This window comes from Ranitomeya imitator, chromosome 10, assembly GCF_032444005.1.
Source record: "Ranitomeya imitator isolate aRanImi1 chromosome 10, aRanImi1.pri, whole genome shotgun sequence".
Taxonomy (NCBI): Eukaryota; Metazoa; Chordata; class Amphibia; order Anura; family Dendrobatidae; genus Ranitomeya; species Ranitomeya imitator.
In genome coordinates, this window is record NC_091291.1 from 93,344,581 (window position 1) to 93,367,625 (window position 23,045).

Below are 23,045 nucleotides of genomic sequence, written 5' to 3' on the forward strand. Positions count from 1 at the left end.
ATTGATTAGATGGGGCTCAAACCAAACTTAGCAATGGGCCTTAAAAAACCTGATCCCAAAGTTATGACTACCTGGGAGTTTTTGGGGTGAATCTGAAATTGTCATCTATAAACGGAACTCTAGGATTGTGAAATAGGTTTTATGTGCATATGTTAGTTGTCTTGGCACCATAAAAATACTATGGGCGGTGAATGGGGAGGATTGTTTCACCTCTTTGTGTTCTCTTTCCCTATTAGGTCGGAGATTCCACATCCTATGGGGCTGTTCTGGGAGATTTCTATAAACTGAATTGCAGGTAAGTCTAATTTCATATTTGTTTACCTCATTCCTCAATAGACCATAACAATACTTAATAAACAAAAGCTGAAAAAGTAGGTAATCATAGATTAAAAAGTCTGAAATGCGCATGCGATACTGATATCTAAGTTTCAGCACATTTTGGGATAAACGTTTTCACATTGAAAGTTAACAATCATTAAAATATTTTCTCTAAATTTTTGTCTCCTTTTTTGCTCCAATTATTTGCATCTAATATCAAATAAAACTTGATGTAACATTATGCATGCACATTGTGTTTTATGTGCAACCATCACCTGTCTCATAAATACAGGGTTAGAATGAACGTGATGAATAGAGTCAAATTGGAAATGTAAAAAAATCTGTCAAAATTGCATTTTTTTTCTACTCATTCACAAAGAGTTAATGAAAGTTATTAAACATGTACAACAAAATGGCAGGAGTTTCAAATAGAAATCATGCTGCAAAAACTAGTCAAAGCAAAAATAAAAATATACATTTTCAGGGGTTTCGCTTGACATTTGCCGAGTGTCAAACACTCCTAAAGTTGTTTGTGTTTGGCCGAAATAGCTCAGTTGGGAGAGCGTTAGACTGAAGATCTAAAGGTCCCGGGTTTCGGCAACATAATTTTTCTTCACTGTTTACATTTTAAGGAGAAAATGAACAAAGCACATGGGCTGATGACTTAAAGAAAATGAAAAAAGGCCTAAAAATCTTAACTATCTACAGAAAATAAAATGTTGAAAAGATGAGAAATGGGAGCTTTTCCTTTTGAGCAAATTATTATTTTTTTTAATTTTTCCTCTATTTTGTTTATTTCCATTTCACTAAGCTGTAAGAGGATTTAATAGAAACCGGATAGCTGATACAGGCATCATGTATCAGACACTAGCTGAATGATTTCAGCCATGTATGTTTGACTATGAAATGCTGTGGTGTATATGAATTTATTGTGAGAAGTAATTTCTAAAATGGGGTCACTTTGGGGGGGGGGTTTCTGCTGTTTTGGTACGTTTGGTACTCTGAAAATTTTACCGCAAACTATTCTTGCAAAATCTGCATTCCAAAACCCTAATAGTGCTCTTATTTTCAAAGCCCTGCTGTGTGGCCAAATGGTAGTTTCTGAAGAAATATGATGCATCACCGCATTTTGTGAGAAATCTAACATTTCTAACATCCTAACAACATAAAAGGAGGTTTGAAAATTAATGCTGACAAAAAGTACACACATGAAAAATGCTATTTATTAATGTTTTTGTGTGTTGCGACAAGTTGGTTTAAGGGTATAAGCAGCCAATGAATAAAAATGACTAATATTTCAAAATTTTAAGCAAACTTTATATATTTTCACAGAAAAAACTAAAAGTTTATTGACCTAAATTTACAGTTAATGTAAAGTACAATGTGTCACAAAAAACACTTTCAGAATTACGGGGATATGTAGAAGCATTCCAGAGTTATTACCGCATAAAGTGATACATGTCATATTTTTTAAAAAATGGGGCTTGGCCTTTTAGCTCAAAATAGGCTTGATGACTAATAGTTTAAACAAATGTATAGAAATAAAAACTGTAATATTAATTATTTTAAAATAATTTTCAATGACAATTGATGGTCATATTTCTGCTGACTAATTTGGAAAGAGTTAAGGTACAAAATCCACAAGAAGTCAGGATGGCCGAGCGGTCTAAGACGCTGCGTTCAGGTCTCTCTTGGAGGAGTGGGTTCAAATCCCACTCCTGACATCACCTTTTCGTTTCATGAAACTATACAGATTCCCTTCAGTTATTGATTAGATGGGGCTCAAACCAAACTTAGCAATGGGCCTTAAAAAAACTGATCCCAAAGTTATGACTACCTGGGAGATTTTGGGGTGAATCTGAAATTGTCATCTATAAACGGAACTCTAGGATTGTGAAATAGGTTTTATGTGCATATGTTAGCTGTCTTGGCACCATAAAAATGCTATGGGCGGTGAATGGGGAGGATTATTTCACCTCTGTGTTCTCTTTCCCTATTAGGTCGGAGATTCCACATCCTATGGGGTTGTTCTGGGAGATTTCTATAAACTGAATTGCAGGTAAGTCTAATTTCATATTTGTTTACCTCATTCCTCAATAGACCATAACAGTACTTAATAAACAAAACCTGAAAAAGTAGGTAATTATAGATTAAAAAGTCTGAAATGCGCATGCGATACTGACATCTAAGTTTCAGCACATTTTGGGACAAACGTTTTCACATTGAAAGTTAACAATCATTAAAATATTTTCTCTAAATTTTTGTCTCCTTTTTTGCTCCAATTATTTGCATCTAATATCAAATAAAACTTGATGTAACATTATGCATGCACATTGTGTTTTATGTGCAACCATCACCTGTCTCATAAACACAGGGTTAGAATGAACGTGATGAATAGAGTCAAATTGGAAATGTAAAAAAATCTGTCAAAATTGCATTTTTTTTCTACTCATTCACAAAGAGTTAATGAAAGTTATTAAACATGTACAACAAAATGGCAGGAGTTTCAAATAGAAATCATGCTGCAAAAACTAGTCAAAGCAAAAATAAAAATATACATTTTCAGGGGTTTCGCTTGACATTTGCCGAGTGTCAAACACTCCTATAGATGTTTGCGTTTGGCCGAAATAGCTCAGTTGGGAGAGCGTTAGACTGAAGATCTAAAGGTCCCTTGTTCGATCCCGGGTTTCGGCAACATAATTTTTCTTCACTGTTTACATTTTAAGGAGAAAATGAACAAAGCACATGGGCTGATGACTTAAAGAAAATGAAAAAAGGCCTAAAAATCTTAACTATCTACAGAAAATAAAATGTTGAAAAGATGAGAAATGGGAGCTTTTCCTTTTGAGCAAATTATTATTTTTTTTTTAATTTTTCCTCTATTTTGTTTATTTCCATTTCACTAAGCTGTAAGAGGATTTAATGGGAAACAGATAGCTGATACAGGCATCATGTATCAGACACTAGCTGAATGATTTCAGCCATGTATGTATGACTATGAAATGCTGTGGTGTATATGAATTTATTGTGAGAAGTAATTTCTAAAATGGGGTCACTTTGGGGGGGGTGTTTCTGCTGTTTTGGTACGTTTGGTACTCTGAAAATTTTACCGCAAACTATTCTTGCAAAATCTGCATTCCAAAACCCGAATAGTGCTCTTATTTTCAAAGCCCTGCTGTGTGGCCAAATGGTAGTTTCTGAAGAAATATGATGCATCACCGCATTTTGTGAGAAATCTAACATTTCTAACATCCTAACAAAATAAAAGGAGGTTTGAAAATTAATGCTGACAAAAAGTACACACATGAAAAATGCTATTTATTAATGTTTTTGTGTGTTGCGACAAGTTGGTTTAAGGGTATAAGCAGCCAAAGAATAAAAATGACTAATATTTCAAAATATTAAGCAAACTTTATATATTTTCACAGAAAAAAACTAAAAGTTTATTGACCTAAATTTACAGTTAATGTAAAGTACAATGTGTCACAAAAAACACTTTCAGAATTACGGGGATATGTAGAAGCATTCCAGAGTTATTACTGCATAAAGTGATACATGTCATATTTTTTAAAATAGGGGCTTGGGCTTTTAGCTCAAAATAGGCTTGATGACTAATAGTTTAAACAAATGTATAGAAATAAAAACTGTAATATTAATTATTTTAAAATAATTTTCAATGACAATTGATGGTCATATTTCTGCTGACTAATTTGGAAAGAGTTACGGTACAAAATCCACAAGAAGTCAGTATGGCCGAGCGGTCTAAGACGCTGCGTTCAGGTCGCAGTCTCTCTTGGAGGAGTGGGTTCAAATCCCACTTCTGACATCACCTTTTTGTTTCATGAAACTATACAGATTCCCTTCAGTTATTGATTAGACGGGGCTCAAACCAAACTTAGCAATGGGCCTTAAAAAACCTGATCCCAAAGTTATGACTACCTGGGAGTTTTTGGGGTGAATCTGAAATTGTCATCCATAAACGGAACTCTAGGATTGTGAAATAGGTTTTATGTGCATATGTTAGCTGTCTTGGCACCATAAAAATACTATGGGCGGTGAATGGGGAGGATTGTTTCACCTCTTTGTGTTCTCTTTCCCTATTAGGTCGGAGATTCCACATCCTATGGGGCTGTTCTGGGAGATTTCTATAAAATGAATTGCAGGTAAGTCTAATTTCATATTTGTTTACCTCATTCCTCAATAGACCATAACAGTACTTAATAAACAAAAGCTGAAAAAGTAGGTAATCATAGATTAAAAAGTCTGAAATGCGCATTCGATACTGACATCTAAGTTTCAGCACATTTTGGGACAAACGTTTTCACATTGAAAGTTAAGAATCATTAAATTATTTTCTCTAAATTTTTGTCTCCTTTTTTGTTCCAATTATTTGCATCTAATATCAAATAAAACTTGATGTAACGTTATGCATGCACATTGTGTTTTATGTGCAACCATCACCTGTCTCATAAACACAGGGTTAGAATGAACGTGATGAATAGAGTCAAATTGGAAATGTAAAAAAATCTGTCAAAATTGCATTTTTTTCTACTCATTCACAAAGAGTTAATGAAAGTTATTAAACATGTACAACAAAATGACAGGAGTTTCAAATAGAAATCATGCTGCAAAAGCTAGTCAAAGCAAAAATAAAAATATACATTTTCAGGGGTTTCGCTTGACATTTGCCGAGTGTCAAACACTCCTAAAGTTGTTTGTGTTTGGCCGAAATAGCTCAGTTGGAAGAGCGTTAGACTGAAGATCTGAAGGTCCCTGGTTCGATCCCGGGTTTCGGCAACATAATTTTTCTTCACTGTTTACATTTTAAGGAGAAAATGAACAAAGCACATGGGCTGATGACTTAAAGAAAATGAAAAAAGGCCTAAAAATCTTAACTATCTACAGAAAATAAAATGTTGAAAAGATGAGAAATGGGAGCTTTTCCTTTTGAGCAAATTATTATTTTTTTTTAATTTTTCCTCTATTTTGTTTATTTCCATTTCACTAAGCTGTAAGAGGATTTAATGGGAAACGGATAGCTGATACAGGCATCATGTATCAGACACTAGCTGAATGATTTCAGCCATGTATGTTTGAATATGAAATGCTGTGGTGTATATGAATTTATTGTGAGAAGTAATTTCTAAAATGGGGTCACTTTGGGGGGGGGGTGTTTCTGCTGTTTTGGTACGTTTGGTACTCTGAAAATTTTACCGCAAACTATTCTTGCAAAATCTGCATTCCAAAACCCGAATAGTGCTCTTATTTTCAAAGCCCTGCTGTGTGGCCAAATGGTAGTTTCTGAAGAAATATGATGCATCACCGCATTTTGTGAGAAATCTAACATTTCTAACATCCTAACAAAATAAAAGGAGGTTTGAAAATTAATGCTGACAAAAAGTACACACATGAAAAATGCTATTTATTAATGTTTTTGTGTGTTGCGACAAGTTGGTTTAAGGGTATAAGCAGTCAAAGAATAAAAATGACTAATATTTCAAAATTTTAAGCAAACTTTAGATATTTTCACAGAAAAAAACTAAAAGTTTATTGACCTAAATTTACAGTTAATGTAAAGTACAATGTGTCACAAAAAACACTTTCAGAATTACGGGGATATGTAGAAGCATTCCAGAGTTATTACTGCATAAAGTGATACATGTCATATTTTTTAACAAATGGGGCTTGGCCTTTTAGCTCAAAATAGGCTTGATGACTAATAGTTTAAACAAATGTATAGAAATAAAAACTGTAATATTAATTATTTTAAAATAATTTTCAATGACAATTGATGGTCATATTTCTGCTGACTAATTTGGAAAGAGTTAAGGTACAAAATCCACAAGAAGTCAGGATGGCCGAGTGGTCTAAGGCGCTGCGTTCAGGTCTCTCTTGGAGGAGTGGGTTCAAATCCCACTCCTGACATCACCTTTTCGTTTCATGAAACTATACAGATTCCCTTCAGTTATTGATTAGATGGGGCTCAAACCAAACTTAGCAATGGGCCTTAAAAAACCTGATCCCAAAGTTATGACTACCTGGGAGTTTTTGGGGTGAATCTGAAATTGTCATCTATAAACGGAACTCTAGGATTGTGAAATAGGTTTTATGTGCATATGTTAGCTGTCTTGGCACCATAAAAATCCTATGGGCGGTGAATGGGGAGGATTATTTCACCTCTTTGTGTTCTCTTTCCCTATTAGGTCGGAGATTCCACATCCTATGGGGTTGTTCTGGGAGATTTCTATAAACTGAATTGCAGGTAAGTCTAATTTCATATTTGTTTACCTCATTCCTCAATAGACCATAACAGTACTTAATAAACAAAACCTGAAAAAGTAGGTAATTATAGATTAAAAAGTCTGAAATGCGCATGCGATACTGACATCTAAGTTTCAGCACATTTTGGGACAAAAGTTTTCACATTGAAAGTTAAGAATCATTAAATTATTTTCTCTAAATTTTTGTCTCCTTTTTTGCTCCAATTATTTGCATCTAATATCAAATAAAACTTGATGTAACATTATGCATGCACATTGTGTTTTATGTGCAACCATCACCTGTCTCATAAACACAGGGTTAGAATGAACGTGATGAATAGTCAAATTGGAAATGTAAAAAAATCTGTCAAAATTGCATTTTTTTTCTACTCATTCACAAAGAGTTAATGAAAGTTATTAAACATGTACAACAAAATGACAGGAGTTTCAAATAGAAATCATGCTGCAAAAACTAGTCAAAGCAAAAATAAAAATATACATTTTCAGGGGTTTCGCTTGACATTTGCCGAGTGTCAAACACTCCTATAGATGTTTGCGTTTGGCCGAAATAGCTCAGTTGGGAGAGCGTTAGACTGAAGATCTAAAGGTCCCTTGTTCGATCCCGGGTTTCGGCAACATAATTTTTCTTCACTGTTTACATTTTAAGGAGAAAATGAACAAAGCACATGGGCTGATGACTTAAAGAAAATGAAAAAAGGCCTAAAAATCTTAACTATCTACAGAAAATAAAATGTTGAAAAGATGAGAAATGGGAGCTTTTCCTTTTGAGCAAATTATTATTTTTTTTTTAATTTTTCCTCTATTTTGTTTATTTCCATTTCACTAAGCTGTAAGAGGATTTAATGGGAAACGGATAGCTGATACAGGCATCATGTATCAGACACTAGCTGAATGATTTCAGCCATGTATGTATGACTATGAAATGCTGTGGTGTATATGAATTTATTGTGAGAAGTAATTTCTAAAATGGGGTCACTTTGGGGGGGGGGTGTTTCTGCTGTTTTGGTACGTTTGGTACTCTGAAAATTTTACCGCAAACTATTCTTGCAAAATCTGCATTCCAAAACCCGAATAGTGCTCTTATTTTCAAAGCCCTGCTGTGTGGCCAAATGGTAGTTTCTGAAGAAATATGATGCATCACCGCATTTTGTGAGAAATCTAACATTTCTAACATCCTAACAAAATAAAAGGAGGTTTGAAAATTAATGCTGACAAAAAGTACACACATGAAAAATGCTATTTATTAATGTTTTTGTGTGTTGCGACAAGTTGGTTTAAGGGTATAAGCAGCCAAAGAATAAAAATGACTAATATTTCAAAATATTAAGCAAACTTTATATATTTTCACAGAAAAAAACTAAAAGTTTATTGACCTAAATTTACAGTTAATGTAAAGTACAATGTGTCACAAAAAACACTTTCAGAATTACGGGGATATGTAGAAGCATTCCAGAGTTATTACTGCATAAAGTGATACGTCATATTTTTTAACAAATGGGGCTTGGCCTTTTAGCTCAAAATAGGCTTGATGACTAATAGTTTAAACAAATGTATAGAAATAAAAACTGTAATATTAATTATTTTAAAATAATTTTCAATGACAATTGATGGTCATATTTCTGCTGACTAATTTGGAAAGAGTTACGGTACAAAATCCACAAGAAGTCAGTATGGCCGAGCGGTCTAAGGCGCTGCGTTCTGTTCGTAGTCTCTCTTGGAGGAGTGGGTTCAAATCCCACTTCTGACATCACCTTTTTGTTTCATGAAACTATACAGATTCCCTTCAGTTATTGATTAGATGGGGCTCAAACCAAACTTAGCAATGGGCCTTTAAAAACCTGATCCCAAAGTTATGACTACCTGGGAGTTTTTGGGGTGAATCTGAAATTGTCATCCATAAACGGAACTCTAGGATTGTGAAATAGGTTTTATGTGCATATGTTAGCTGTCTTGGCACCATAAAAATACTATGGGCGGTGAATGGGGAGGATTGTTTCACCTCTTTGTGTTCTCTTTCCCTATTAGGTCGGAGATTCCACATCCTATGGGGCTGTTCTGGGAGATTTCTATAAAATGAATTGCAGGTAAGTCTAATTTCATATTTGTTTACCTCATTCCTCAATAGACCATAACAGTACTTAATAAACAAAAGCTGAAAAAGTAGGTAATCATAGATTAAAAAGTCTGAAATGCGCATGCGATACTGACATCTAAGTTTCAGCACATTTTGGGACAAACGTTTTCACATTGAAAGTTAAGAATCATTAAATTATTTTCTCTAAATTTTTGTCTCCTTTTTTGTTCCAATTATTTGCATCTAATATCAAATAAAACTTGATGTAACGTTATGCATGCACATTGTGTTTTATGTGCAACCATCACCTGTCTCATAAACACAGGGTTAGAATGAACGTGATGAATAGAGTCAAATTGGAAATGTAAAAAAATCTGTCAAAATTGCATTTTTTTCTACTCATTCACAAAGAGTTAATGAAAGTTATTAAACATGTACAACAAAATGACAGGAGTTTCAAATAGAAATCATGCTGCAAAAGCTAGTCAAAGCAAAAATAAAAATATAAATTTTCAGGGGTTTCGCTTGACATTTGCCGAGTGTCAAACACTCCTATAGATGTTTGCGTTTGGCTGAAATAGCTCAGTTGGGAAAGCGTTAGACTGAAGATCTAAAGGTCCCTGGTTCGATCCCGGGTTTCGGCAACATAATTTTTCTTCATTGTTTACATTTTAAGGAGAAAATGAACAAAGCACATGGGCTGATGACTTAAAGAAAATGAAAAAAGGCCTAAAAATCTTAACTATCTACAGAAAATAAAATGTTGAAAAGATGAGAAATGGGAGCTTTTCCTTTTGAGCAAATTATTATTTTTTTTTAATTTTTCCTCTATTTTGTTTATTTCCATTTCACTAAGCTGTAAGAGGATTTAATGGGAAACGGATAGCTGATACAGGCATCATGTATCAGACACTAGCTGAATGATTTCAGCCATGTATGTTTGAATATGAAATGCTGTGGTGTATATGAATTTATTGTGAGAAGTAATTTCTAAAATGGGGTCACTTTGGAGGGGGGGTGTTTCTGCTGTTTTGGTACGTTTGGTACTCTGAAAATTTTACCGCAAACTATTCTTGCAAAATCTGCATTCCAAAACCCGAATAGTGCTCTTATTTTCAAAGCCCTGCTGTGTGGCCAAATGGTAGTTTCTGAAGAAATATGATGCATCACCGCATTTTGTGAGAAATCTAACATTTCTAACATCCTAACAAAATAAAAGGAGGTTTGAAAATTAATGCTGACAAAAAGTACACACATGAAAAATGCTATTTATTAATGTTTTTGTGTGTTGCGACAAGTTGGTTTAAGGGTATAAGCAGTCAAAGAATAAAAATGACTAATATTTCAAAATTTTAAGCAAACTTTAGATATTTTCACAGAAAAAAACTAAAAGTTTATTGACCTAAATTTACAGTTAATGTAAAGTACAATGTGTCACAAAAAACACTTTCAGAATTACGGGGATATGTAGAAGCATTCCAGAGTTATTACTGCATAAAGTGATACATGTCATATTTTTTAACAAATGGGGCTTGGCCTTTTAGCTCAAAATAGGCTTGATGACTAATAGTTTAAACAAATGTATAGAAATAAAAACTGTAATATTAATTATTTTAAAATAATTTTCAATGACAATTGATGGTCATGTTTCTGCTGACTAATTTGGAAAGAGTTAAGGTACAAAATCCACAAGAAGTCAGGATGGCCGAGCGGTCTAAGGCGCTGCGTTCAGGTCGCAGTCTCTCTTGGAGGCATGGGTTCAAATTCCGCTTTTGACATCACCTTTTCATTTCATGAAACTATACAGATTCCCTTCAGTTATTGATTAGATGGGGCTCAAACCAAACTTAGCAATGGGCCTTAAAAAACCTGATCCCAAAGTTATGACTACCTGGGAGTTTTTGGGGTGAATCTGAAATTGTCATCTATAAACGGAACTCTAGGATTGTGAAATAGGTTTTATGTGCATATGTTAGTTGTCTTGGCACCATAAAAATACTATGGGCGGTGAATGGGGAGGATTGTTTCACCTCTTTGTGTTCTCTTTCCCTATTAGGTCGGAGATTCCACATCCTATGGGGCTGTTCTGGGAGATTTCTATAAACTGAATTGCAGGTAAGTCTAATTTCATATTTGTTTACCTCATTCCTCAATAGACCATAACAGTACTTAGTAAACAAAAGCTGAAAAAGTAGGTAATCATAGATTAAAAAGTCTGAAATGCGCATGCGATACTGACATCTAAGTTTCAGCACATTTTGGGACAAACGTTTTCACATTGAAAGTTAACAATCATTAAAATATTTTCTCTAAATTTTTGTCTCCTTTTTTGCTCCAATTATTTGCATCTAATATCAAATAAAACTTGATGTAACATTATGCATGCACATTGTGTTTTATGTGCAACCATCACCTGTCTCATAAACACAGGGTTAGAATGAACGTGATGAATAGAGTCAAATTGGAAATGTAAAAAAATCTGTCAAAATTGCATTTTTTTTCTACTCATTCACAAAGAGTTAATGAAAGTTATTAAACATGTACAACAAAATGGCAGGAGTTTCAAATAGAAATAATGCTGCAAAAACTAGTCAAAGCAAAAATAAAAATATACATTTTCAGGGGTTTCGCTTGACATTTGCCGAGTGTCAAACACTCCTAAAGTTGTTTGTGTTTGGCCAAAATAGCTAAGTTGGGAGAGCGTTAGACTGAAGATCTAAAGGTCCCTGGTTCGATCCCGGGTTTCGGCAACATAATTTTTCTTCACTGTTTACATTTTAAGGAGAAAATGAACAAAGCACATGGGCTGATGACTTAAAGAAAATGAAAAAAGGCCTAAAAATCTTAACTATCTACAGAAAATAAAATGTTGAAAAGATGAGAAATGGGAGCTTTTCCTTTTGAGCAAATTATTATTTTTTTTAATTTTTCCTCTATTTTGTTTATTTCCATTTCACTAAGCTGTAAGAGGATTTAATAGAAACCACATAGCTGATACAGGCATCATGTATCAGACACTAGCTGAATGATTTCAGCCATGTATGTATGACTATGAAATGCTGTGGTGTATATGAATTTATTGTGAGATGTAATTTCTAAAATGGGGTCACTTTGGGGGGGGGGGGTGTTTCTGCTGTTTTGGTACGTTTGGTACTCTGAAAATTTTACCGCAAACTATTCTTGCAAAATCTGCATTCCAAAACCCGAACAGTGCTCTTATTTTCAAAGCCCTGCTGTGTGGCCAAATGGTAGTTTCTGAAGAAATATGATGCATCACCGCATTTTGTGAAAAATCTAACATTTCTAACATCCTAACAAAATAAAAGGAGGTTTGAAAATTAATGCTGACAAAAAGTACACACATGAAAAATGCTATTTATTAATGTTTTTGTGTGTTGCGACAAGTTGGTTTAAGGGTATAAGCAGTCAAAGAATAAAAATGACTAATATTTCAAAATTTTAAGCAAACTTTAGATATTTTCACAGAAAAAAACTAAAAGTTTATTGACCTAAATTTACAGTTAATGTAAAGTACAATGTGTCACAAAAAACACTTTCAGAATTACAGGGATATGTAGAAGCATTCCAGAGTTATTACTGCATAAAGTGATACATGTCATATTTTTTAACAAATAGGGCTTGGCCTTTTAGCTCAAAATAGGCTTGATGACTAATAGTTTAAACAAATGTATAGAAATAAAAACTGTAATATCAATTATTTTAAAATAATTTTCAATGACAATTGATGGTCATATTTCTGCTGACTAATTTGGAAAGAGTTAAGGAACAAAATCCACAAGAAGTCAGGATAGCCGAGCGGTCTAAGGCGCTGCGTTCAGGTCGCAGTCTCTCTTGGAGGCGTGGGTTCAAATCCCACTTCTGAAACCACCTTTTCGTTTCATGAAACTATACAGATTCCCTTCAGTTATTGATTAGATGGGGCTCAAACCAAACTTAGCAATGGGTCTTAAAAAACCTGATCCCAAAGTTATGACTACCTGGGAGTTTTTGGAGTGAATCTGAAATTGTCATCTATAAACGGAACTCTAGGATTGTGAAATAGGTTTTATGTGCATATGTTAGCTGTCTTGGCACCATAAAAATTCTATAGGCGGTGAATGGGGAGGATTGTTTCACCTCTTTGTGTCCTCTTTCCCTATTAGGTCGGAGATTCCACATCCTATGGGGCTGTTCTGGGAGATTTCTATAAACTGAATTGCAGGTAAGTCTAATTTCATATTTGTTTACCTCATTCCTCAATAGACCATAACAGTACTTAATAAACAAAAGCTGAAAAAGTAGGTAATCATAGATTAAAAAGTCTGAAATGCGATACTGACATCTAAGTTTCAGCACATTTTCACATTGAAAATTCTAAATTTTTGTCTCCTTTTTTGCTCCAATTATTTGCATCTAATATCAAATAAAACTTGATGTAACATTATGCATGCACATTGTGTTTTATGTGCAACCATCACCTGTCTCATAAACACAGGGTTAGAATGAACGTGATGAATAGAGTCAAATTGGAAATGTAAAAAAATCTGTCAAAATTGCATTTTTTTTCTACTCATTCACAAAGAGTTAATGAAAGTTATTAAACATGTACAACAAAATGGCAGGAGTTTGAAATAGAAATCATGCTGCAAAAACTAGTCAAAGCAAAAACAAAAATATACATTTTCAGGGGTTTCGCTTGACATTTGCCGAGTGTCAAACACTCCTAAAAAGTTGTTTGTGTTTGGCCGAAATAGCTCAGTTGGGAGAGCGTTAGACTGAAGATCTTAAAGGTCCCTGGTTCGATCCCGGGTTTCGGCAACATAATTTTTCTTCACTGTTTACATTTTAAGGAGAAAATGAACAAAGCACATGGGCTGATGACTTAAAGAAAATGAAAAAAGGCCTAAAAATCTTAACTATCTACAGAAAATAAAATGTTGAAAAGATGAGAAATGGGAGCTTTTCCTTTTGAGCAAATTATTATTTTTTTTTAATTTTTCCTCTATTTTGTTTATTTCCATTTCACTAAGCTGTAAGAGGATTTAATGGGAAATGGATAGCTGACACAGGCATCATGTATCAGACACTAGCTGAATGATTTCAGCCTTGTATGTTTGACTATGAAACGCTGTGGTGTATATGAATTCATTGTGAGAAGTAATTTCTAAAATGGTGTCACTTTGGGGGGGGTTTCTGCTGTTTTGGTACGTTTGGTACTCTGAAAATTTTACCGCAAACTATTCTTGCAAAATCTGCATTCCAAAACCCGAATAGTGCTCTTATTTTCAAAGCCCTGCTGTGTGGCCAAATGGTAGTTTCTGAAGAAATATGATGCATCACCGCATTTTGTGAGAAGTCTAACATTTCTAACATCCTAACAAAATAAAAGGAGGTTTGAAAATTAATGCTGACAAAAAGTACACACATGAAAAATGCTATTTATTAATGTTTTTGTGTGTTGCGGCAAATTGGTTTAAGGGTATAAGCAGTCAAAGAATAAAAATGACTAATATTTCAAAATTTTAAGCAAACTTTAGATATTTTCACAGAAAAAACTAAAAGTTTATTGACCTAAATTTACAGTTAATGTAAAGTACAATGTGTCAGAAAAAACACTTTCAGAATTACGGGGATATGTAGAAGCATTCCAGAGTTATTACTGCATAAAGTGATACATGTCATATTTTTTAACAAATGGGGCTTGGCCTTTTAGCTCAAAATAGGCTTGATGACTAATAGTTTAAACAAATGTATAGAAATAAAAACTGTAATATTAATTATTTTAAAATAATTTTCAATGACAATTGATGGTCATATTTCTGCTGACTAATTTGGAAAGAGTTAAGGTACAAAATCCACAAGAAGTCAGGATGGCCGAGCAGTCTAAGGCGCTGCGTTCAGGTCGCTGAGGCGTGGAGGCGTGGAGGCGTGGGTTCAAATACCACTTCTGCTTGGAGGCGTGGGTTCAAATCCCACTTCTGACATCACCTTTTCGTTTCATGACACTATACAGATTCCCTTCAGTTATTGATTAGATGGGGCTCAAACCAAACTTAGCAATGGGCCTTAAAAAACCTGATCCCAAAGTTATGACTACCTGGGAGTTTTTGGGGTGAATCTGAAATTGTCTTCTATAAACTGAACTCTAGGATTGTGAAATAGGTTTTATGTGCATATGTTAGCTGTCTTGGCACCATAAAAATAAGGTAAGTCTAATTTCATATTTGTTTACCTCATTCCTCAATAGACCATAACAGTACTTAATAAACAAAAGCTGAAAAAGTAGGTAATCATAGATTAAAAAGTCTGAAATGCACATGCGATACTGACATCTAAGTTTCAGCACATTTTGGGACAAACGTTTTCACATTGAAAGTTAACAATCATTAAAATATTTTCTCTAAATTTTTGTCTCCTTTTTTGCTCCAATTATTTGCATCTAATATCAAATAAAACTTGATGTAACATTATGCATGCACATTGTGTTTTATGTGCAACCATCACCTGTCTCATAAACACAGGGTTAGAATGAACGTGATGAATAGAGTCAAATTGGAAATGTAAAAAAACTGTCAAAATTGCATTTTTTTTCTACTCATTCACAAAGAGTTAATGAAAGTTATTAAACATGTACAACAAAATGGCAGGAATTTCAAGTAGAAATCATTCTGCAAAAACTAGTCAAAGCAAAAATAAAAATATACATTTTCAGGGGGTTTCGCTTGACATTTGCCGAGTGTCAAACACTCCTAAAGTTGTTTGCGTTTGGCCGAAATAGCTCAGTTGGGAGAGCGTTAGACTGAAGATCTAAAGGTTTCTGGTTCGATCCTGGGTTTCGGCAACATAATTTTTCTTCACTGTTTACATTTTAAGGAGAAAATGAACAAAGCACATGGGCTGATGACTTAAAGAAAATGAAAAAAGGCCTAAAAATCTTAACTATCTACAGAAAATAAAATGTTGAAAAGATGAGAAATGGGAGCTTTTCCTTTTGAGCAAATTATTTTTTTTTTTAATTTTTCCTCTATTTTGTTTATTTCCATTTCACTAAGCTGTAAGAGGATTTAATGGGAACCGGATAGCTGATACAGGCATCATGTATCAGACACTAGCTGAATGATTTCAGCCATGTATGTTTGACTATGAAATGCTGTGGTGTATATGAATTCATTGTGAGAAGTAATTTCTAAAATGGGGTCACTTTGGGGGGGGTTTCTGCTGTTTTGGTACGTTTGGTACTCTGAAAATTTTACCGCAAACTATTCTTGCAAAATCTGCATTCCAAAACCCGAATAGTGCTCTTATTTTCAAAGCCCTGCTGTGTGGCCAAATGGTAGTTTCTGAAGAAATATGATGCATCACCGCATTTTGTGAGAAATCTAACATTTCTAACATCCTAACAAAATAAAAGGAGGTTTGAAAATTAAAGCTGACAAAAAGTACACACATGAAAAATGCTATTTATTAATGTTTTTGTGTGTTGCGACAAGTTGGTTCAAGGGTATAAGCAGTCAAAGAATAAAAATGACTAATATTTCAAAATTTTAAGCAAACTTTAGATATTTTCACAGAAAAAAACTAAAAGTTTATTGACCTAAATTTACAGTTAATGTAAAGTACAATGTGTCACAAAAAACACTTTCAGAATTACGGGGATATGTAGAAGCATTCCAGAGTTATTACTGCATAAAGTGATACATGTCATATTTTTTTAACAAATGGGGCTTGGCCTTTTAGCTCAAAATAGGCTTGATAACTAATAGTTTAAACAAATGTATAGAAATAAAAACTGTAATATTAATTATTTTAAAATAATTTTCAATGACAATTGATGGTCATATTTCTGCTGACTAATTTGGAAAGAGTTAAGGTACAAAATCTACAAGAAGTTAGGATGGCCGAGCGGTCTAAGGCGCTGCGTTCAGGTCGCAGTTTATCTTGGAGGCGTGGGTTCAAATCCCACTTCTGACATCACCTTTTCGTTTCATGAAACTATACAGATTCCCTTCAGTTATTGATTAGATGGGGCTCAAACCAAACTTAGCAATGGGCCTTAAAAAACCTGATCCCAAAGTTATGACTACCTGGGAGTTTTTGGGGTGAATCTGAAATTGTCATCTATTAACGGAACTCTAGGATTGTGAAATAGGTTTTATGTGCATATTTTAGCTGTCTTGGCACCATAAAAATACTGTGGGGCGGTGAATGGGGAGGATTATTTCACCTCTTTGTGTTCTCTTTCCCTATTAGGTCGGAGATTCCACATCCTATGGGGTTGTTCTGGGAGATTTCTATAAACTGAATTGCAGGTAAGTCTAATTTCATATTTGTTTACCTCATTCCTCAATAGACCATAACAGTACTTAATAAACAAAAGCTGAAAAAGTAGGTAATCATAGATTAAAAAGTCTGAAATGCGCATGCGATACTGACATCTAAGTTTCAGCACATTTTGGGACAAACGTTTTCACATTGAAAGTTAACAATCATTAAAATATTTTCTCTAAATTTTTGTCTCCATTTTTGCTCCAATTATTTGCATCTAATATCAAATAAAACTTGATGTAACATTATGCATGCACATTGTGTTTTATGTGCAACCATTACCTGTCTCATGAACAGGGTTAGAATGAACGTGATGAATAGAGTCAAATTGGAAATGTAAAAAAATCTGTCAAAATTGCATTTTTTTTCTACTCATTCACAAAGAGTTAATGAAAGTTATTAAACATGTACAACAAAATGGCAGGAATTTCAAGTAGAAATCATGCTGCAAAAACTAGTCAAAGCAAAAATAAAAATATACATTTTCAGGGGGTTTCGCTTGACATTTGCCGAGTGTCAAACACTCCTAAAGTTGTTTGCGTTTGGCCGAAATAGCTCAGTTGGGAGAGCGTTAGACTGAAGATCTAAAGGTTTCTGGTTCGATCCTGGGTTTCGGCAACATAATATTTCTTCACTGTTTACATTTTAAGGAGAAAATGAACAAAGCACATGGGCTGATGACTTAAAGAAAATGAAAAAAGGCCTAAAAATCTTAACTATCTACAGAAAATAAAATGTTGAAAAGATGAGAAATGGGAGCTTTTCCTTTTGAGCAAATTATTTTTTTTTTAATTTTTCCTCTATTTTGTTTATTTCCATTTCACTAAGCTGTAAGAGGATTTAATGGGAACCGGATAGCTGATACAGGCATCATGTATCAGACACTAGCTGAATGATTTCAGCCATGTATGTTTGACTATGAAATGCTGTGGTGTAAATGAATTTATTGTGAGAAGTAATTTCTAAAATGGGGTCACTTTGGGGGGGGGGTTCTGTTGTTTTGGTATGTTTGGTACTCTGAAAATTTTACCGCAAACTATTCTTGCAAAATCTGCATTCCAAAACCTGAATAGTGCTCTTATTTTCAAAGCCCTGCTGTGTGGCCAAATGGTAGTTTCTGAAGAAATATGATGCATCACCGCATTTTGTGAGAAATCTAACATTTCTAACATCCTAACAAAATAAAAGGAGGTTTGAAAATTAAAGCTGACAAAAAGTACACACATGAAAAATGCTATTTATTAATGTTTTTGTGTGTTGCGACAAGTTGGTTCAAGGGTATAAGCAGTCAAAGAATAAAAATGACTAATATTTCAAAATTTTAAGCAAACTTTAGATATTTTCACAGAAAAAAACTAAAAGTTTATTGACCTAAATTTACAGTTAATGTAAAGTACAATGTGTCACAAAAAACACTTTCAGAATTACGGGGATATGTAGAAGCATTCCAGAGTTATTACTGCATAAAGTGATACATGTCATATTTTTTAACAAATGGGGCTTGGCCTTTTAGCTCAAAATAGGCTTGATGACTAATAGTTTAAACAAATGTATAGAAATAAAAACTGTAATATTAATTATTTTAAAATAATTTTCAATGACAATTGATGGTCATATTTCTGCTGACTAATTTGGAAAGAGTTAAGGTACAAAATCCACAAGAAGTAAGAATGGCCGAGTGGTCCAAGGCGCTGCGTTCAGATCGCAGTCTCTCTTGGAGGCGTGGGTTCAAATCCCACTTCTAACATCAACATTTCGTTTCATGAAACTATACAGATTCCCTTCAGTTATTGATTAGATGGGGCTTAACCAAACTTAGCAATGGGCCTTAAAAAACCTGATCCCAAAGTTATGACTACCTGGGAGTTTTTGGGGTGAATCTGAAATTGTCATCTATAAACGGAACTCTAGGATTGTGAAATAGGTTTTATGTGCATATGTTAGCTGTCTTGGCACCATAAAAATACTATGGGCGGTGAATGGGGAGGATTGTTTCACCTCCTTGTGTTCTCTTTCCCTATTAGGTCGGAGATTCCACATCCTATGGGGCTGTTCTGGGAGATTTCTATAAACTGAATTGCAGGTAAGTCTAATTTCATATTTGTTTACCTCATTCCTCAATAGACCATAACAGTACTTAATAAACAAATGCTGAAAAAGTAGGTAATCATAGATTAAAAAGTCTGAAATGCGCATGCGATACTGACATCTAAGTTTCAGCACATTTTGGGACAAACGTTTTCACATTGAAAGTTAACAATCATTAAAATATTTTCTCTAAATTTTTGTCTCCTTTTTTGCTCCAATTATTTGCATCTAATATCAAATAAAACTTGATGTAACATTATGCATGCACATTGTGTTTTATGTGCAACCATCACCTGTCTCATAAACACAGGGTTAGAATGAACGTGATGAATAGAGTCAAATTGGAAATGTAAAAAAATCTGTCAAAATTGCAGTTTTTTTCTACTCATTCACAAAGAGTTAATGAAAGTTATTAAACGTGTACAACAAAATGGCAGGAGTTTCAAATATAAATCATGCTGCAAAAACTAGTCAAAGCAAAAATAAAAATATACATTTTCAGGGGTTTCGCTTGACATTTGACGAGTGTCAAACACTCCTAAAGTTGTTTGTGTTTGGCCGAAATAGCTCAGTTGGGAGATCGTTAGACTGAAGATCTAAAGGTCCCTGGTTTGATCCCGGGTTTCGGCAACATAATTTTTCTTCACTGTTTACATTTTAAGGAGAAAATGAACAAAGCACATGGGCTGATGACTTAAAGAAAATGAAAAAAGGCCTAAAAATCTTAACTATCTACAGAAAATAAAATGTTGAAAAGATGAGAAATGGGAGCTTTTCCTTTTGAGCAAATTATTATTTTTTTGTAATTTTTCCTCTATTTTGTTTATTTCCATTTCACTAAGCTGTAAGAGGATTTAATGGGAACCGGATAGCAGATACAGGCATCATGTATCAGACACTAGGTGAATGATTTCAGCCATGTATGTTTGACTATGAAATGCTGCGGTGTATATGAATTCTTTGTGAGAAGTAATTTCTAAAATGGGGTCACTTTGGGGGGGGGTTTCTGCTGTTTTGGTACGTTTGGTACTCTGAATATTTTACCGCAAACTATTCTTGCAAAATCTGCATTCCAAAACCTGAATAGTGCTCTTATTTTCAAAGCCCTGCTGTGTGGCCAAATGGTAGTTTCTGAAGAAATATGATGCATCACCGCATTTTGTGAGAAATCTAACATTTCTAACATCCTAACAAAATAAAAGGAGGTTTGAAAATTAATGCTGACAAAAAGTACACACATGAAAAATGCTATTTATTAATGTTTTTGTGTGTTGCGACAAGATGGTTCAAGGGTATAAGCAGTCAAAGAATAAAAATGACTAATATTTCAAAATTTTAAGCAAACTTTAGATATTTTCACAGAAAAAAACTAAAAGTTTATTGACCTAAATTTACAGTTAATGTAAAGTACAATGTGTCACAAAAAACACTTTCAGAATTACGGGGATATGTAGAAGCATTCCAGAGTTATTACTGCATAAAGTGATACATGTCATATTTTTTTAACAAATGGGGCTTGGCCTTTTAGCTCAAAATAGGCTTGATAACTAATAGTTTAAACAAATGTATAGAAATAAAAACTGTAATATTAATTATTTTAAAATAATTTTCAATGACAATTGATGGTCATATTTCTGCTGACTAATTTGGAAAGAGTTAAGGTACAAAATCTACAAGAAGTTAGGATGGCCGAGCGGTCTAAGGCGCTGCGTTCAGGTCGCAGTCTCTCTTGGAGGCGTGGGTTCAAATCCCACTTCTGACATCACCTTTTCGTTTCATGAAACTATACAGATTCCCTTCAGTTATTGATTAGATGGGGCTCAAACCAAACTTAGCAATGGGCCTTAAAAAACCTGATCCCAAAGTTATGACTACCTGGGAGTTTTTGGGGTGAATCTGAAATTGTCGTCTATAAACGGAACTCTAGGATTGTGAAATAGGTTTTATGTGCATATGTTAGCTGTCTTGGCACCATAAAAATACTATGGGCGGTGAATGGGGAGGATTATTTCACCTCTTTGTGTTCTCTTTCCCTATTAGGTCGGAGATTCCACATCCTTTGGGGTTGTTCTGGGAGATTTCTATAAACTGAATTGCAGGTAAGTCTAATTTCATATTTGTTTACCTCATTCCTCAATAGACCATAACAGTAATTAATAAACAAAAGCTGAAAAAGTAGGTAATCATAGATTAAAAAGTCTGAAATGCGCATGCGATACTGACATCTAAGTTTCAGCACATTTTGGGACAAACGTTTTCACATTGAAAGTTAACAATCATTAAAATATTTTCTCTAAATTTTTGTCTCCTTTTTTGCTCCAATTATTTGCATCTAATATCAAATAAAACTTGATGTAACATTATGCATGCACATTGTGTTTTATGTGCAACCATCACCTGTCTCATAAACACAGGGTTAGAATGAACGTGATGAATAGAGTCAAATTGGAAATGTAAAAAAATCTGTCAAAATTGCATTTTTTTTCTACTCATTCACAAAGAGTTAATGAAAGTTATTAAACATGTACAGCAAAATGGCAGGCGTTTCAAATAGAAATCATGCTGCAAAAACTAGTCAAAGCAAAAATAAAAATATACATTTTCAGGGGTTTCACTTGACATTTGCCGAGTGTCAAACACTCCTAATGTTGTTTGCGTTTGGCCGAAATAGCTCAGTTGGGAGAGCGTTAGCCTGAAGATCTAAGGGTCCCTGGTTCTAACTAAAAACTAAAAGTTTTTTTACCTAAATTTACAGTTAATGTAAAGCACAATGTGTCACAAAAAACACTTTCAGAATTACGGGGATATGTAGAAGCATTCCAGAGTTATTACTGCATAAAGTGATACATGTCATATTTTTTTAACAAATGGGGCTTGGCCTTTTAGCTCAAAATAGGCTTGATAACTAATAGTTTAAACAAATGTATAGAAATAAAAACTGTAATATTAATTATTTTAAAATAATTTTCAATGACAATTGATGGTCATATTTCTGCTGACTAATTTGGAAAGAGTTAAGGTACAAAATCTACAAGAAGTTAGGATGGCCGAGCGGTCTAAGGCGCTGCGTTCAGGTCGCAGTCTCTCTTGGAGGCGTGGGTTCAAATCCCACTTCTGACATCACATTTTCGTTTCATGAAACTATACAGATTCCCTTCAGTTATTGATTAGATGGGGCTCAAACCAAACTTAGCAATGGGCCTTAAAAAACCTGATCCCAAAGTTATGACTACCTGGGAGTTTTTGGGGTGAATCTGAAATTGTCGTCTATAAACGGAACTCTAGGATTGTGAAATAGGTTTTATGTGCATATGTTAGCTGTCTTGGCACCATAAAAATACTATGGGCGGTGAATGGGGAGGATTATTTCACCTCTTTGTGTTCTCTTTCCCTATTAGGTCGGAGATTCCACATCCTATGGGGCTGTTCTGGGAGATTTCTATAAACTGAATTGCAGGTAAGTCTAATTTCATATTTGTTTACCTCATTCCTCAATAGACCATAACAGTACTTAATAAACAAAAGCTGAAAAAGTAGGTAATCATAGATTAAAAAGTCTGAAATGCGCATGCGATACTGACATCTAAGTTTCAGCACATTTTGGGACAAACGTTTTCACATTGAAAGTTAACAATCATTAAAATATTTTCTCTAAATTTTTGTCTCCTTTTTTGCTCCAATTATTTGCATCTAATATCAAATAAAACTTGATGTAACATTATGCATGCACATTGTGTTTTATGTGCAACCATCACCTGTCTCATAAACACAGGGTTAGAATGAACGTGATGAATAGAGTCAAATTGGAAATGTAAAAAAATCTGTCAAAATTGCAGTTTTTTTCTACTCATTCACAAAGAGTTAATGAAAGTTATTAAACGTGTACAACAAAATGGCAGGAGTTTCAAATATAAATCATGCTGCAAAAACTAGTCAAAGCAAAAATAAAAATATACATT

General features: G+C 34.0%; 11 non-coding genes across 11 annotated transcripts; all 11 read left to right on the forward strand.

Moving 5' to 3' along the window:
* The first annotated feature begins 2,939 nt into the window (after positions 1 to 2,939).
* On the forward strand, positions 2,940 to 3,012 carry TRNAF-GAA (transfer RNA phenylalanine (anticodon GAA)). The gene has a single exon. It is a non-coding gene; the product is annotated as a tRNA-Phe (tRNA).
* A 2,030-nt stretch (positions 3,013 to 5,042) lies between these two features.
* TRNAF-GAA (transfer RNA phenylalanine (anticodon GAA)) lies at positions 5,043 to 5,115 on the forward strand. The gene has a single exon. It is a non-coding gene; the product is annotated as a tRNA-Phe (tRNA).
* Positions 5,116 to 7,140: 2,025 nt separating this feature from the next.
* On the forward strand, positions 7,141 to 7,213 carry TRNAF-GAA (transfer RNA phenylalanine (anticodon GAA)). Its single transcript has one exon. It is a non-coding gene; the product is annotated as a tRNA-Phe (tRNA).
* Positions 7,214 to 9,244: 2,031 nt separating this feature from the next.
* On the forward strand, positions 9,245 to 9,317 carry TRNAF-GAA (transfer RNA phenylalanine (anticodon GAA)). Its single transcript has one exon. It is a non-coding gene; the product is annotated as a tRNA-Phe (tRNA).
* Positions 9,318 to 11,350: 2,033 nt separating this feature from the next.
* Positions 11,351 to 11,423, forward strand: TRNAF-GAA (transfer RNA phenylalanine (anticodon GAA)). Its single transcript has one exon. It is a non-coding gene; the product is annotated as a tRNA-Phe (tRNA).
* Positions 11,424 to 13,417: 1,994 nt separating this feature from the next.
* Positions 13,418 to 13,491, forward strand: TRNAF-GAA (transfer RNA phenylalanine (anticodon GAA)). Its single transcript has one exon. It is a non-coding gene; the product is annotated as a tRNA-Phe (tRNA).
* A 1,950-nt stretch (positions 13,492 to 15,441) lies between these two features.
* Positions 15,442 to 15,514, forward strand: TRNAF-GAA (transfer RNA phenylalanine (anticodon GAA)). Its single transcript has one exon. It is a non-coding gene; the product is annotated as a tRNA-Phe (tRNA).
* Positions 15,515 to 17,543: 2,029 nt separating this feature from the next.
* TRNAF-GAA (transfer RNA phenylalanine (anticodon GAA)) lies at positions 17,544 to 17,616 on the forward strand. Its single transcript has one exon. It is a non-coding gene; the product is annotated as a tRNA-Phe (tRNA).
* Positions 17,617 to 19,643: 2,027 nt separating this feature from the next.
* On the forward strand, positions 19,644 to 19,716 carry TRNAF-GAA (transfer RNA phenylalanine (anticodon GAA)). The gene has a single exon. It is a non-coding gene; the product is annotated as a tRNA-Phe (tRNA).
* Positions 19,717 to 20,765: 1,049 nt separating this feature from the next.
* TRNAL-CAG (transfer RNA leucine (anticodon CAG)) lies at positions 20,766 to 20,848 on the forward strand. Its single transcript has one exon. It is a non-coding gene; the product is annotated as a tRNA-Leu (tRNA).
* A 1,275-nt stretch (positions 20,849 to 22,123) lies between these two features.
* Positions 22,124 to 22,206, forward strand: TRNAL-CAG (transfer RNA leucine (anticodon CAG)). Its single transcript has one exon. It is a non-coding gene; the product is annotated as a tRNA-Leu (tRNA).
* The last annotated feature ends 839 nt before the right edge of the window (positions 22,207 to 23,045 follow it).